The 16819-nt window shown below is 35.7% G+C and overlaps 1 pseudogene; it reads left to right on the top strand.

Moving 5' to 3' along the window:
- Positions 1–16819, top strand: part of LOC149263664 (preprotein translocase subunit SCY2, chloroplastic-like) — a 101896-nt pseudogene that overhangs the window by 44228 nt on the left and 40849 nt on the right.

Genomic DNA, 16819 nt, shown 5'->3' with positions numbered 1-16819 from the left:
TGGACCTAAAATCCTTATATATCACGACTTAATCCCCTGTCAAATCTAGTTTCTCCATCGGGCGCGATCTCAACCATTAGATCTGGAGCCTCCAGATCCTACGACATTCGCTCATTTTGCATGGTTGACTTGTTCAACTGTTAGCTCGTGATGAGCGGCGGTTTTCTCTCTCCTCCGCCTACAACACATTGGGCACTGAGTGGAATCACTTGTTTTTCTCCAAATCCGCTTATCGCCCAAGGGTGCCACCGATATACTGCCTATTTTGGAGCACGGGTCCCGCCTTTAGACTTTAGCGCTTTCCCCGCGGTTTTCTAGGCTTCCATGCGACTGAGCACTTCGGGGCTTTCCTTCTCGAGGGGTTTTGCCTAGCGATGCACACATCATAAATGCCCTCTGTTTCCTGATCCGGGCTTCCCAATGGACAGTTTCGCCTCCCGTGCGCTCTCCATGGGCCTCGATCAGTGCTCTTTGACCGAGGTCCTCATCGTTCCTCATTGGCGGCCAACTGCCACTATTCAGAGGTCTTCCTGATCGCTCTGTGCTCTTGAATTCGAAGTTTTGTCCCGATTTGATATAGTCATGGTGCTTTGATTATTCTTCATGGATCCATTTCGGATCACCGGGTGGCAAAAGTTGGTAAAAATGGTCGTGCAGAGGTTTAGGGTGTCAGAGTTGGTTTAATAGAGGTTTTTAGTGAAAATATGCGAAAAGAGAAAAATGGGGTATTTTCGGCCTTTTAACTAATAACGATTACATTTTGGCGTGAGAATTGGCGAATGAATAGTGGGTAGTTTTGGTTTAGGCGAGGAGGTGGTTTTCAGCCATATCACACCACTTTTGGATGGAGGGCGGTATTTTTCGCAAGCACGTGATATAACCTGGTGCCACCACATAGCAGAACAGTGCCCGGCCAAAACCACGAATCTTGCGTGCTCTAGGGCCGTTAACTATCGTACGATGAATCCGCGCGATATTGATGTGCGTCATTGGATATGGAGGTGGGAGATCGGAGGGATATCACGTAGTGAAGTTGCACAGACGGAGTTGGAAAGTGGTGGGCGGGGCCCGGGGTTTAATTACAATGAATTGTAATTAATTAACAGGTAATGATGGGTTTTTCATATAAGTAGTGGGTTAATAAAGGTGGGGACCATGGGCTATATTGCGGGGTTTTTAACTATAGACCAAGGTTTGGTGGGTTAAAAAAGTGTGTCAGGAAATTATAACGTGGGGGATTTATAAATCGGGACTTTAGGTAAAACTTAGGATAAAGAGTTTTTTGTGGGTTTTTTAAGGGGAAAAGGGAAATTAATAAGGGGGGAAAGTATTATTTGTGATGGAAATGTGTTTCACACTAGGGAAAGGGGTTTTAGGAAGGGGGGATGATTTTTGAAGGGTAGTATATAGGAAAATGTGTGAAACTAGGGGAAAAAGGTTAAAATGAGGGGGAAAGGGTTTTTACAAGTAATGAAGGGATAATGAGGGGAAATTAATAAACTAAGTATATGGGGGGTGTAGTGAGATGAAGGAAAATTAGTAAATAAGCTTTGGTGAATATCCTTTCTCTTTCACAATTCCTCCTACACATGAAACATAGGATTAAGCATGATGAATGTGCTTTTGACTTAGCAACCTTGTGCACTTGCAAAACTTCTTCTACCTACCCTTTATTTACCCTAGCATTTTCTCTTCATTCATTGGGTGCATTTGAGCTTGCTTACCCTTTATTTCTTTTTCTTTTGATAAGCAAACTATCTAATTCTAACCTTATAATTTCCAATGGCTCAGATTAAACTAATGAGATCATTTTATTCTCTACCTAACTACTGATCTGCCAAGATTAAATAGTTTGGCTAGATCTTTATTCTCTATCTATCAACATGGAATTTAAAGCATGAATGAGTCAAGATTTAACTATTTGATCATCATGGATTATGGCATTTTTGACAAGCTGCACATAATCTTATTTTGCAAAGTATAGTAAAAGGAGTGGCATTTGAATTTGCACACTTTCATGATCTATTTTTATCTCTTTTTTGTGGGGTTCATAATTTTTTTTTACTTTTTCTTTCTTTTTGTCCTTTGATTATTCTTTTATGACATACAATCTTTACATTTTTTAACTTTAATATGGGAAAACATTTTGCAGAAAGAAAAAGTATGTACAATATTAAAAAACTAACCATAGCCAATTCAAAATTATGAATCCTATTATTAGAGGACCCTAATTACAATGGCTTCACATGGGGATGGCATTTCTGGTGAGATGTCAAGAACACCATCGACTAGTGGCTTGATCCATTGGGTCCATCCCAAGCCTGCGCCTGCTTTGTTATATAATCTTTGTGACTGAAAATCTTGAACTAAAATCTTAACCTTTTCTGCAAACTGAAATCTAGCACATGCTGTACTGAAATCTGATTTGAAATAAACTTGCTGCTAAAAAATTGTATTTAATCAAACTGAAATCCTACCTACTTACTCTAATCAGTTGTCCAACTGCTGGTTGGGTAAAATGAAACATCGAATGAAACCATTCAAGCATCATATACATTGGTGGATTTTGCTGCTTGTGCTTGTTTGTGATTAAAACTAAAGTTCTACAACCCAATATAACCTTGTCAACAAATGAGAAGATAAGGAAATACTTGATTTCCTTTGTTGACTCTAAAAAATGTACAAAAGGATCTTCCAAAATATATACACTATTGTTCAACTAATTTAAGCAACTGTACAATTGTTCTGGATGGCCTCCATGCCATGAAATTGAAATGTCATTTTTATCTTTATCCCCCTGCAGATTTTCAGACAAGCTTTGTGATGATATTTCTACTGATTGAAATGTTTGACTGATGAAACCTTTATCATCTTGATCCTAAATCTCATAGTTAGTTAATGGAGAAAAATTTTGATTGCATCGATCATCTAATATATAAGCTATTGGATCATAAAAAACTTGGAAGGATTGCTACAACTTATTGCATATAGGTTTGAATGGAACTTCATAGATTTCTACAAGCTGCTCATCCTTTTCTTTAGAGATTTTATACCACATTTCCTTTAAAAACTGAAATGATTCAAAACATAGTGGTATAGAACTTTCCTGTGTCATTTGATCAGGTGTTTCAATGAAATTTGATAACTGTAGTTGTGAAACTAAAGAATCTTGATCAAGAGTTTCATTGTCTTCTTTGTTATCAATAACAATACCAAAAGACTGTTGATTTTTGATTGCTTTAAAGTTTTCTCTGATGAACTGAAATGAAGCAAAACAAAGAGGCAAAGAACCTTCACTTATTTCCAAATTTTCTGCACTTTCTTCCTCACTTTCATAGCTGATATGAATACGCTGACATTGTTTTCAAGCTGGTGAAACTGAATTTCCTTATTTCCCAAACTAGCTTCTGATTGCTCTGTTAAGTTAGCTTGAAATTGGAGAACATAATTATCATCATACTGATCATACTTAGGAAAATCATTAAAATAAGGAATTTCATCAAACATACACATTATATCAGTAGATTCCTCTTCCACATATTGATCTATAAATCCATTTTCTGATCTATGGTAGTTGGAATTAGTAGGAATTTGTTCATGGATATCAACCTGTTCTTTTTCTAAAAGAAATAGGCTATGGTGATCTTGCACAAAAAATTTATCTTGCATGGTGATCTTTTGTATCATTTCCTCTATTTTTCTTACCAAAATGTTAAGTTTTACCTCTGCAATGTTGTTCTTCTCTGCTTCTGCTTTCAACTTTTGCTTTTTAATTAGTAGATGAACTTCTACATCTACTGCAATGTTCTGCATCTTTTCAAGAGTTGCTGGGTTTCTTTCTCTTAGCTGAAATTCTATTTCTGGATCAAATGCTTTTGGATAATGCAAGAGAGATGAATCAGGAGGAGGTCTTATATTTGTTGGCATTGAATAATAAACTTGATTAAATCTATCAGAAAATTGTTGTATTGTTTCATTTGGTTGTCTTTTCAACTGATTATATTCTTCTATGATCTGAAAAAGATTGACTTTGATTATCCATCTATCAAGGAAAAATTTGAAAAACTGTTGGAAATTTGAGATGCTTGAAATAGGTAGGTTCTTGAACCAACTCTTTACTTTACTTTGCAAAGAAAGAGCAAAAGGCCTGATAATAACATCGTCTTCATTAATATGAAATAGGTCTAGATAATTCTCAAAACCTTGAATATGTTTTTGGGCAATAATACCATTCTCTCCATCAAAATTGGGGAGATATTTGTAATAGTTATTAGGAAAATCATGGAGTATAGGAGGTAACATGAGGGTCTTATATCTATCAGGAACTTTACAAGGTACAGGAATAAGTATAGGGATTGTAAGATTAGTCTTGATTGCTTGAGGCTTCTCAATTGGAAAATGATCATCATAAGATTTAGAAAAAGATGTTCAAATGGATAAGGAGAATATATATTTCCAATCTTCAAAGAAAATTAATGAAAAATTAATCTAAGATCTTCTCTAAAATACAATATACATTGAAAAACCTTCTTGATGAGAAAGAACATGATGTCTTGGATAAAAATCCAAGTTAGAAGCCTGATCTTCCCATATTGTTCTTTCTGGTTCATTCCTCTAGTGGAGTCTTGATTGTGAAATTAATTTGGAGTTGGAGTTGCCAAGTGGATGATTTTAATGTTTGTGTGTATGATCACTGTCCACCATCATAAATTAGATCTGGTCTTTGTATAATCTTTCTGAAGAAAATGTTCTCATCCCTAGTATGGTTGTCAATATGTTATCACTCCAAAATTTCTCTAGTGTTGTTGTGAAAGAAATGATAGAGGTAACCACAAACCTACTTTGGAGATTAGGATCTAGCCTTCCTAATTCTTAGAGAGGGCTCTCTCTTTATGATTTAACTTTGTTTAGTTAATTTATTTTAGGCTAGTTATTTTAGCTTTGATTGGGTTTTGATTTTGATTTGGTGGTGGGATCACTGACTTAGATGGGTAGAGGGATGTCTTTTACCATTGGGCTATGGAGTCAAATGTCAAGAAAACAGGATTGGATCAAGTTCTAAAGATAGTTTTTACAGGGTAAGGTAGCTGAGTAAATTCAGATCTTAAGGCTGGATGGTGAAGTGGTTTTCAATTGGGGTCAGGGAGTAATTAAGGGTTCCTCAAACTATATAATGAAGGAAATGGTAGGGGTCAATCGAAACTAGGGAGCAATGAAGGGTTCCCTAATATGGATATTAGAATAAAACATCAAAATGATTAACTATTCAAGACAGAGTGTACTTAAACAAATTCTGTAATAAATTTCCAGTTATTTCATTCAATTTAGATAACATGCAAGTTTGTGAAACACTTTAGAAAATAAAAAATTGACAAAGAAAATACTTCACTGAAGTGGCTCAACACATGAATCCTATAATGCAATCTCTTTATTACTCAGTCCAGTCTTCTGACTTGAAAAAGTGGTACAATGAACCCTTAGGTTACAAATCAGTACAACTATAGAAATGTCTAGCAATCCACACCCTATACTTCGAATTATGAAGTATTTATACAAAAATAGTTTGCAAAATCTCCCAAACTGTCTTGGGAATTAATCTAGGAAAAATAAATATCTCCATGCAAGAAGATAGAGACAGATATTAAACTACTGCAATCTATCCTTGTTTATTAGGCTGTGCTGTCTTATTCAGTGATCTTTTGCTTTTTATTCTCCTTTGCTGTTGGTCTTCCATGTTGACTATTCTTTTTACTTTGCCCTTTTAATTGATACTCTTTCATCTGAGCTGGCCTTTGCTTTTCTTTTACTGCATTGTTTTCACTTTTACTTTTCATATTAGAGTAAGTCATTTAATTTCTCCCAAGTGTTTGCATCTAGTAATTTTATATTTAACATTTTTCTATAGATTTCATTTGCTTCTGTGTACTTTGCAAAGGTGGGCCTGTTCACAAAAAGGTGTTTTACCTCATGCTGGAGGTAAAATAGGTTCTCAAAAGTTTGGTACAGAACCTTTCCTGTAGGCATCCCTTTCATAAAAGAGTTATTAACTTGATCTCTTGCCACTTCTCTGATTTTCCTATTGCAGTTTTCATGTGGCAACAATCTGTCATTTATCACCAAGGGATTTGGCATGACTTTTTGCCTCAAAGCATCAAACTTAACCATGAAACTGTCTATAGCCAGTTCCATTGTTTGGCATTTGTCCACAAGATTCATCATTAAGTTCCTCTTGGTGAGCACTTTCTTCACCTCTAGTATGGTGCTAGTCCTATCAGCTATGTCTAGCTCTTGCAATTCATATTTATTTTTGGAGTTAAGGAATTGGATTATTTTGGTGGCTTCTTTTGGCATGTCTCCAAGTTTAGCCTTAACTCGTTGAATTTCTTTAGTAGCCTCTTTGACTAAATCATTTTGTTCAAAGATGACTTGTATAGATGGCCAAATATCATTAACAGAGTCAATGATATTGGCCCATAGTTGTTCTTTAGCTTGGGAAACTGGCTCCTTCAATGTTAACTCATTTTCCAAATTCTTCATTCTTTCAGTTAACTTGTTTGATTTATGTACTTCGTTCTTGTGCATAATTTGTGCCAGTTTCTTCTCATCCTCCAGACTTATTATTTGTTCTTTTAGTTTATTTATCTCCTTGGTCTAAATGGACATGTCCTCCATTGCTTTGACCAGTTTTCTTGCCTCATCACTTGGTTGAGCTGCTGCTATTGTTGAACATGTTGCTGATGTAGACATTGTTACAACTGGAAGTGTTGTAGCCAGTGGAGCTGTGGGGACAAATGAAGATGCCAAGGTTGATGGAACTGTTGTAGTCACTGTGGGAATGGGAGTGGTAGTGGCTGTCTCAAGGCTGGCATGTTTCAGCTGTATTAAGCTGTCCAACTCCTTTTCCATTTCTTTCAATTGATCATTTAATTGGAGAATGAGATCCATCATCTCCTCCTACTGGGTTTGGCTCTCAAGGACCTCCTTGGTTTGTGGATGCTCTGAATGAGGCAGCTTCAATTGCTTCTTTAAAGCAACAATATCCTCATTCTTCTTCTTTATTAGTTTATCTTTAGATTTTACATCATTGGGATTATATCCAAGCTCAATCACCAAGTCTTAAAGTGACTTGATTCTATTATCCTTGGCTTATGAGGATGCCTTTTCTAGCTTATACTGTGTTGTGATATTATCTAGTGAGATTTGGAGTTTGTGCATAGTCATTTCTTTATTTGTCACGGTGGAGTAAATCATCTCACCTGCCTACTTATGGAATTTGATCTGGTCAATAGGGTGAACATCCCTAGCCAATACTTCGAACTTTTCATTCTTGTAGTCTGCTGATGATTTGGGATGCTACACTATAGGTTGCATGAATGTCGTTTGCATCTTCCCAATCTTAATGTCAAAGTCTGACATTAATCTATTTTGATTTGCAGGTGCTTATTTGAAGTACTGGGCATAAGTCAGCCTTCAATGCCTCATTTCTCAACTTAATTTCCTTGTACTTCTCTTTAATATCTTTCTCTTTATCCACAGGCTTGCTGGATGAAGAGACCTCAATGCTGAGTTATTTCTCAATAAGTTGAGTGTTTGAAGTAGAAGGCTGGTGAGTTTCCTCTGAAACTGATGGGCCTTTACTCCTTCCAACCATTGTGTTAGTGTCAATGATTTCCATTGTATCAATGGTGTCTTCTTGTTCAGTTATAGGATTAAGTTTGGGCCTCTTCTTGTAATTGATCTCAAATTGGTTATTTGTGGTGTCCATCCATGAGCTAGAGCCTTCTTCCCTGGTTCTTTTCACATTTTTGTCCTCATTGGCTGGAGTCTATAGGATGGGAGTAATAGTCATCTGTTCTTGTAGTTATGGAACATGCAGAAAGGAACTAGTATCAATATGCTTTTCCACATCAATTAAAGTACTCTCCACATCTATCAAAGTGTTTTCCAAGCATTCTGACTGGTTGGCATATTTCTCAATGTCTGGCCTGGGATAATGTATGAAAGGACTCAATTTGAATTTGAGCCTTAGTTTATTTATGACTCCATTAGGGTCATACTGCCACATAAAACTACTTTTGAAGTTCATCTGCTGTAAGATTTTGTCTACCTCTGGTCCAGCTTCCCTATTATTACAAATAAAAGGGCCCAATTGGTTTTTCATTTTAAATTAAGTCTTCTTCCTAGTTGACAGGAAATTAACTTCATCAGAGTTTATGATTTGTCTAAAATACTCTAATGCAAATATCCTCATGGGGAGGTATTTGGGAAGTTTGTAGGGAGTAAGTTGGCATCCATATATTCTGATTTCTGTGTGGTCCTGGTATAGATACCAACCCCCCACTCTATTGTTCTTAGCCAACTGTAAAACTCTCTTAATTTACGCACTTATCCTGGGTTGATAGCTCCTGGTTAGCATGTTTATAAGAGGATGAACAAATGAATCAATGAATTCTTTATAACCAAAAATAGTGGAATATCTTTGGATCAATGGTGTCCAAAAGATGACAGATCTTGGATTGCCTTTGATGGCTAACTTTTGGATGTTGAATGGAAATTTGTCTGACTGAAAATACAAGAACATATGAAATAACACTAATGAATATTTGAAGACTCTGCCATTTGGTAATCTGATTAACTGTTCATGGATTCTGTCTACTATGAACTAAGCAAAATTGTAAAATGTAGCAGGAGGCTTGCCTGGGAAAAAGATAGAAAGGAAAGCAATGCCAACCTCATCCACATGTTCATTTGTGGTGTACCCTAGAATGCAAGAGAGCATGGTAATAATTTGTCTGCCTCTGTCAGAGAAAATGGTGGCAGCATATGGAGGGCTATTTGTAGGAGTATGAGACTCCTCTATGATGAAAGTTTGAACAATATGAGCCTTCTTGGGAAGGTCTAGCTTTGTGTCGAGTTCAAGTAAACCTTCAATGGAAAGTGGGGTCTCATTTGGGCTTGGTTGGATTTTCAACATTTGATTAATTGCTTCTGCAATAATGGCGAACAAAATTTTTTGTTCAAGGGAGATTATGGCTCTTTGACTGGGAACATAGTAAGCTTGGCAGAAGTGGATGATTTCTGGGAATAGGTGTACCTGTGGGAACAAGTACTTGGGCAAATTGGACTCCCATAGGTGAATGTCATCATTCTGGTTCAAAAACTTGTCTTTACTCTAGTAATGGAGTTTCAGTAAGTGGGCAGGGGAAGCAGTATATTTAATTTGAAAGTCTCTATCGGCTAAAGGGAGGTGGTCAATATCCAGGTGAGGGGTTTGCAGAGGTCTTACATCCAGAGAGGTTTGGGAAGCCATAATTTGGTTTATTGAATTGAATTACTCTTTCTGTGGCTTTGGGAGTAAGGTTTAGAAGCTCTGGAACAGTGGGGAGGGTAATAACAGTCTGTAAAAAGGGGTTTAGGTGCATAGTGGGATACATACATACATACATACATATATATATATAATTTTTTTTTTTAATTTAATTTAAATTTTTATTTATTTTTATTTTATTTTATTTATTTATTTATTTATTATTTATTATTTTTATTTATTTATTTATTTTTATTTATTTTTATTTTTTTTTTAATTAATTAATTAATTTATTTTATTTTTATTTTATTTTTTAATTTTTAATTTAATTTAATTTAATTTATTTATTTATTTTTTTTTCAGTTTAGGAAGGTTTTTTAATTAATTGAATTAATTAACTTCGGATAATTATTGTGTATAATTTAAATTCACAGGGTCGTTATGCTTCTATCAAGAATACCTGGAAATTTGATGGTTTGATGCGTAGACGGGGTTCTGTGGTGGCAGCAAAGGCTTATGAGGCTTCAATTTGTCAATTTGTTGCTTCAATTGCGTGTCTGTAGCGTCTTCGGGTGGAAAAATCAGTAAAAATGGTCGCACAGAGGTTCAGGATGTCAGAGTTGGTTTAGCAGAGGTTTTCAGTGAAAATAAGCGAAAAGAAATTGGGGCATTTTCGACCTTTTAACCAATAACGATTACATTTTGGCATGAGAATTGGCGAATGAATAGTGTGCAGTTTTGGTTTAGGCGGGGAGGTGATTTTCGTCCATATCGCACCGCTTTTGGATGGAGGGCGTTATTTTTCGCAAGAACGCGATATAACCTGGTGCCGCCACATAGCAGAACAGTGCCTGGCCAAAACTGCGAATCTCGCGTGCTCTTGGGCCGTTAACTATCGGACGATGAATCAGCGTGATATTGATGTGTGCCGTTGGATCTGGAGGTGGGAGATTGGAGGGATATCGTGCGGTGAAGTTGCATGGACGGAGTTGGAATGTGGTGGGAGGGGCTCGGGGTTTAATTACAATGAATTGTAATTAATTAATAGGTAATGATGGGTTTTTCATATAAGCAGTGGGTTAACAAAGGTGGTGACCATGTGTTATATTGCAGGGTTTTTAACTATAGACCAAGGCTTGGTGGGTTAAAAAAGGGTGTCAGGAAATTATAACATGGGGGATTTATAAAGCGGGCCTTTAGGAAAAACTTAGGATAAAGGGTTTCTTGTGGGTTTTTAAGGGGAAAAGGGAAATTAATAAGGGGGAAAGTATTATTTGTGATGGAAATGTGTTTCACACTAGGGAAAGGGGTTTTAGGAAGGGGGGATGATTTTTGAAGAGTAATATAGAGAAAAATGTGTGAAACTAGGGGAAAAAGGTTAAAATGAGGGGGAAAGGGTTTTTACAAGTAATGAAGGGATAATGAGGGAAATTAGTAAATAAGCTTTAGTGAATATCCTTTATCTTTCACAATTCCTCCTGCACATGAAACATAGGATTAAGCATGATGAATGGCTTTTGACTTAGCAACCTTGTGCACTTGCAAAACTTCTTCTACCTACCCTTTATTTACCCTAGCATTTTCTCTTCATTCATTGGGTGCATTTGAGCTTGCTAACCCTTTATTTCTTTTTCTTTTGATAAGAAAACTATCTAATTCTAACCTTATAACTTCCAATGGCTCAGATTCAACTAATGAACTCATTTTATTCTCTACCTAACTACTGATCTACCAAGATTAAGTAGTTTGGCTAGATTTTTATTCTCTATCTATCAACATGAAATTTAAACCATGAATGAGTCAAGATTTAACTATTTGATCATCATGGATTGTGGCATTTTTGACAAGCTGCACATAATCTTATTTTGCAAAGTAAAGTAAAAGGAGTGGCATTTGAATTTGCACACTTTCATGATCTATTTTTATCTCTTTTTGTGGGGTTCATATATTTTTTTATTTATTTTTTTTTTACTTTTTTTTTTTTTTTTGTCATTTGATTATTCTTTTAGGACATACCCTCTTTACATTTTTTAACTTTAATATGGGAAAACATTTTGCAGAAAGAAAAAGTATGTACAATATTACAAAACTAACCATAGCCAATTCAAAATTATTAATCCTATTATTATATGACCCTAACAGCGAGGATCACTTGATTGCAATATCTATTTCAACTAATATTCATGCTCTTCTCTAGTTTTTTGGTAGACTAGGAAGTAATCTACAAATACCAATACAAAATTATCCAAATATGGATTAAGGACATTGTTCATTAGACACTTAAATGTGGTTGGAGCATTTGTGAGCCCAAATGGCACCACCACAAACTCATAGTATCCATATCTGGTTCTGAAGGTTGTCTTGTCGATGTATTATCCTTAATTCGAACTTGATGGTAACCAAACCTTAAATCTATTTTTGAGAATACTATTTCCCCTCTCAATTAATCAAACACGTTATGAATTCTACATAGTAGGTACTTATTCTTCACTATTGATTTATTTAGATATCAGTAATCAATGCACGACCACATCATGCCATCCTTCATCTTCAAAAATAGAACTAGGGCTCCCAAGTGTGACATATTGGGTCTGATATAACCTTTTTCTAGCATTTCTTTCAGTTATAGTTTTAGCTCCTTAACACTAGTGTATTCATACAATATGGGGACTTTGATACTGGTATTGATATTGGTAATAATTTGGTGGAAAAATTGATTTCTCTTTTGGGTGGTAATCCTGGTATTTCCTCTGGCAACACAAAAATAAATTTCCTTAACATAGGGTACTCTTCCATTATATCCTTTTTTTTTCTTAATTCGATGGCCACCTAGACCACATACAAGGAACAACCCTTCCTGTTGCATCTTTTCACTTGCAACATTAATATTTTCCTAACAGTGATATGATTCCTTATTCCTTATAGTGTCACTCTCTCTCTTGTCACTAAAACATTCCAGTGACTTGTTGTAGTAGTTGATTTTGGTTTTATGGGAAGCTAATTAGTTTATGATGGCTAGTACATCATACAATCCCAGTGGTAAAAAGTTGAGATCAACTAGCATGTAGGTGATCCTTACCATCACTAGGCACAATTCCACTGTATGTCACTTGCCCTTTGGTTCCTGTGGATAGTTGAACCAACCATGACTTCTCATGGATTCTCTTCTACAAATCACACTTCCCTGTGACCTTCAGGCTAACATAGATGAAATTAGAACCTAGTTGAATCAAAATAAAGTTGGTTAAATATGGTACCTTCCATTTCAATTCTTAGAGCTTGAAAGTAAATTTTCATATTGTCTAATGAAACATTTTTTTTGCATGTTCTAAGCCACATCATTCATTGTTATTGTTTCCTACACATTATAAAACCTTGTGCCATTATGTTGTTTGATTATAGCCTTTTCACAAGTGTTTATTTTTTCCATATGTACAATAATGCAGGGGTCCTTTACTAACCCCTTGGTCTCTTCTCTTGTTGGATTAGAGGACCAATCTATACTAGAAGTAGTGAATTTTTGTTGAAACTCACCCTTGGAAGAAGTGTTTAACTTCACATTCCTTCCCCCTAGCTGATGTCCTAAGATTTCTACTCTTTTCCCATAAATCTAGTCCTACCTCTTGCTTTCTAATCATTTCAGGACTCGACATTATGTTTGGACTGTTCATAATAATAATTATCATTTCAGATGGTGTCCTCCAATGTTTTTGTCTCATTAAACTCACTTTTGTCTGAGTAAGCTTGTGGTATCCCACTAAGGTGCCTTTGAATTTTCACTTTATCATCTCTGATATATGACACATACCTTACTCCAAAAATCTATTAATGTACTCATCATCCATAAGTTTCCCCTATTTATGCTCATGAAATTCTTTAACCTTGCTATCATAGTACCTCTTAGATAAGTACTTCTCCCAGAAATATCTTTCAAACCTTCTTCGAGACAACTATTTCTCTCTAATGTCCTTGAAATTTCTCAAGTATTCCCACCATATATCAACCTTTCCCTTCAAGCTAAAATGACCACTCTAGCCTTCATGTTTTCAAAGTAGTCATGCACTCTGAAGTATTTCTTCATTCCCAATAACCAAGCTTCTACCTCTTCATCCTTCTTAAGTTCTTTTCATTCCTTCTCTATCGATGGTGTCTCATAGTTGCAACACTAGATAATTGTTCATGATTTTCTGTTCTTCTCTTTAGAGTGTTGAGTGGAGTTCCTCCTCTCACTGTGTCTTCATTTTACTTCCTATGCCTCTTCTTAAATTGGCTACCTTCTACCTAATTAGTCTCTAATCCATGCTTCCCTATATTAGATGTGCTTTTCTTGGATTTGTGCTTGCCTAGGTAGTTGGCACAAAGTTCATGTTGCTTCTATCTTTGCAGATCTCATAAGCACTACAAAATCAGTGCACTTACTTTTGCTTGCCTATCTTGGGCTTTGAAAATACTTTCGTTATCTAACTTGCAAATTCTCAACTCAATTCTTAAGCTCTTAAGGGTGTCCATCCAATCAATTCAACCTTCCTCTTTCCTCTTCCAAACTAAGTCCTCTTCCTAATTATGTTGGGATTTTTTGGTGATGTATTGCACCATTATGATACTCATTCGTTTATTTCCTTCATTTACCTTAGTGTCTTCTTATGTGTTCTCACATAGAAATGACTATTATTTTAACAAAACACAATTATATATATTCACTCATCAACTTGATATGTTTTCCACAAGCATGCTTGATATAAAACTAGCTAAAACATCAAATAATAATCTGGTATGTTGGTTAGAAAAAAAATAACACATCAACGATGTTTCATGCCAACGCTATTATCAAATATAATTCTAAAATCAGTACACATATGTATATAGTAATTATCCATCAAATTTAATACTATTCTCTGTAACTCTTAATAGAGCTTGTAACTTCTCGTGTTTAAGGCCCATTCAGTATGAGTGTTGAATTTGGACTCTAATACCATTATGTAACACTCCCTCTCACCCCATTAAAGTGCTCTAGGCTATGGAAGGTTTAAATTTATGACTCAACACAACCCTTAAGGTCTATTATGAATATGGGGTTACAAAAACCCTCTTTTCCAACTACATTGAAACTCAAAACTAATACTCCCATCATTTCAACTCGTTGAGAGCTTTCCGACGATATGAATTTTATCTCAATTGAATCCTAGATTGAAATTTATGCCCATTTGAATTTTAACCAATTATATTATGGCACATCAACAAGGTAATTCCATGTGGCATCCACATGTGACCCACATGGCTTTGACATGTCACCAAAAATAGTCACTCATCACTTGTGGACCCTACGTGGCATCCACGTGGCCATTACTAGGTCTCTGCGGCACTATCTACCTCAACCCAAAATCACGGGTCCCTCCAAGCCCAACCCCTTCATGTTATGTGACCATTTTGTGTTATATCTAGTTCCAAGGGAATATGGTGTGCACACTGTTATCTACTGTCTGCGTACTTTGGTCTCTTAGATCCCTAGATCACTTGTATGTATTATGGAAAATTCAGCTTAGCAGACATCTGGGGCTCCACAAGGATGTGCACCACTTTCCACCCCTAGATCCCATATTCCTTAGATCATATGCTAGTTCAATGGAAATATGGTACCGACCCTATCTGAGGCTTTTCACATGTGCACAATTCCACTACACTTCCCATTTTATGAGAAAAACAAATATGTAGGCTTACACATATAAACCTTCATTATCGGGCCCTATCTTGGATCTTTAGTTATGAATTGGGTAGGTCAAAAAACTTGTTTTTATCTAAATCTTGTTAATTTCAAACGTGTACATGCCACATCTAGTCAAATGCCCAAATTACAGATGCATTTGCAAGTCAATTAGATATCTACCCCCTCGCATATCCAGATGAAAACAACTCTTGGAATATGAAAAAGGTATCCATAATGGATACACATCCCACTAAGAGACCATATGGTCTCAGAGGAGACTTGGATTTCTACCAAAAATGTGTTAGGAGGAATATTCAAGGAATTTTATCATAATTCCTTAAGGAATGGAATTCACCTAGAACACCAAATTCGAGGGACAAGAACCAAGTTCTGAAAATTGACCTTACAAATTGTTATGTCGTGGCCATATGAGATTCAATGGAACCAACATGTATAAGTTACATCAAATCTTTACCAAAAGATATAAATGGCTCCAAAGGCCATATTTAATAGTAAAACCACATACCATGCTTACTTTGTGAAGCTCATGACATCACAACAACATACAACTATTATCATTTTTTGATACTCTGGATGAGCTAAGTAAAGTCCTTTTTGAAACTCATCCATGATGAGCTTCTTCAAGTCACACATGCAAGGCACATACATTTATCCTTGAACTTCAACACACCATATTAGGTGAGTGAGTAATTATTTCTCAATGATCCTTCTGTCTCTTGTTGCAAATGCTCCTTCACATGTTGGTAATTCTCACCATGAAATAATTCCTCTTTGATCCTTTATTTGATATCAAATTCACAAGTACTTATGGTTGACAAGTGAACCACTTCTAGAATTCTACTAAGTGCATCTACCACCTTGTTCTCTTTTCCCTTAATGTACTTTATTTCAAAGTCATACTCACTAATCAAGGCTAGCCATCTGGCTTGTCTTGCATTTAACTTGGGTTAGTCAAAAAAGTACCTCAACCATCATTGATCTGACATTGGCATAAATTTCCTTCAAAGAAAGTAATGTATCTACATCTTTAGTTCATGCACTATTGTTGCAAGCTCCAAGTCATGGTTTCCATAATTCCTCTCATGCTCATTTAATTTTCATGATTCTTAATAAATCACATGTCTGTATTGCATTAGGACTCCATCGAGAACTTATTTACAAACATTTGTGCAAACCATAAAATACTTTTCTGTATTAGTTATTCTCAAGATAGTTTCATGCATGAGATGGTGTTTGAGTTGTTCAAAATTTCCTATGCACTTTGATGTCCATTAGAATTTAACTCCTTTCCTTTATAGGGTTGTGATTGGATGCCCAATCTTTGAAAAATATCAAATGAACCTTTGGTAATATCCAATCAATACCATGAAAGATATAATTTTGCAACATTTCGGGGAGTAGGCCACTCCATGACAACCTTGATCTTCTCAGGATCCATTACCACTCCTCCCTTGTAAACAATATGTCCCAAGTACCAAACTTGTGATTGGAAGAAATCACATTTGTTGAGCTTGACATAGAGATTGTGTTTTGTGATTGATTGCAATACTGATTTCAAATGTTATTCATGCTCTTGTCTGGTTTTTGAGTAGAATAGGTTGTCATCTACAAATACCAACACAAAATTATCCAAATATGGACTAAGGACATTGTTCAACAGACACATAAATGTGGTTGCATTTGTGAGCCCAAATGGAACCACCACAAAATCATAGTATCCATATTTGGTTTTGAAGTTTGTCTTGTGGATTTATTAATTCTTAAATCGAACTTGATGATAACCAAAA

Source organism: Pinus tabuliformis, chromosome 6 (assembly GCF_031772625.1).
Source record: "Pinus tabuliformis cultivar Carrire ecotype Pingquan chromosome 6, CPIR1, whole genome shotgun sequence".
Classification (NCBI taxonomy): domain Eukaryota; kingdom Viridiplantae; phylum Streptophyta; class Pinopsida; order Pinales; family Pinaceae; genus Pinus; species Pinus tabuliformis.
The sequence above is the reverse complement of the archived record's forward strand: the minus strand, read 5'-3'. Positions and strand labels throughout refer to the sequence as shown.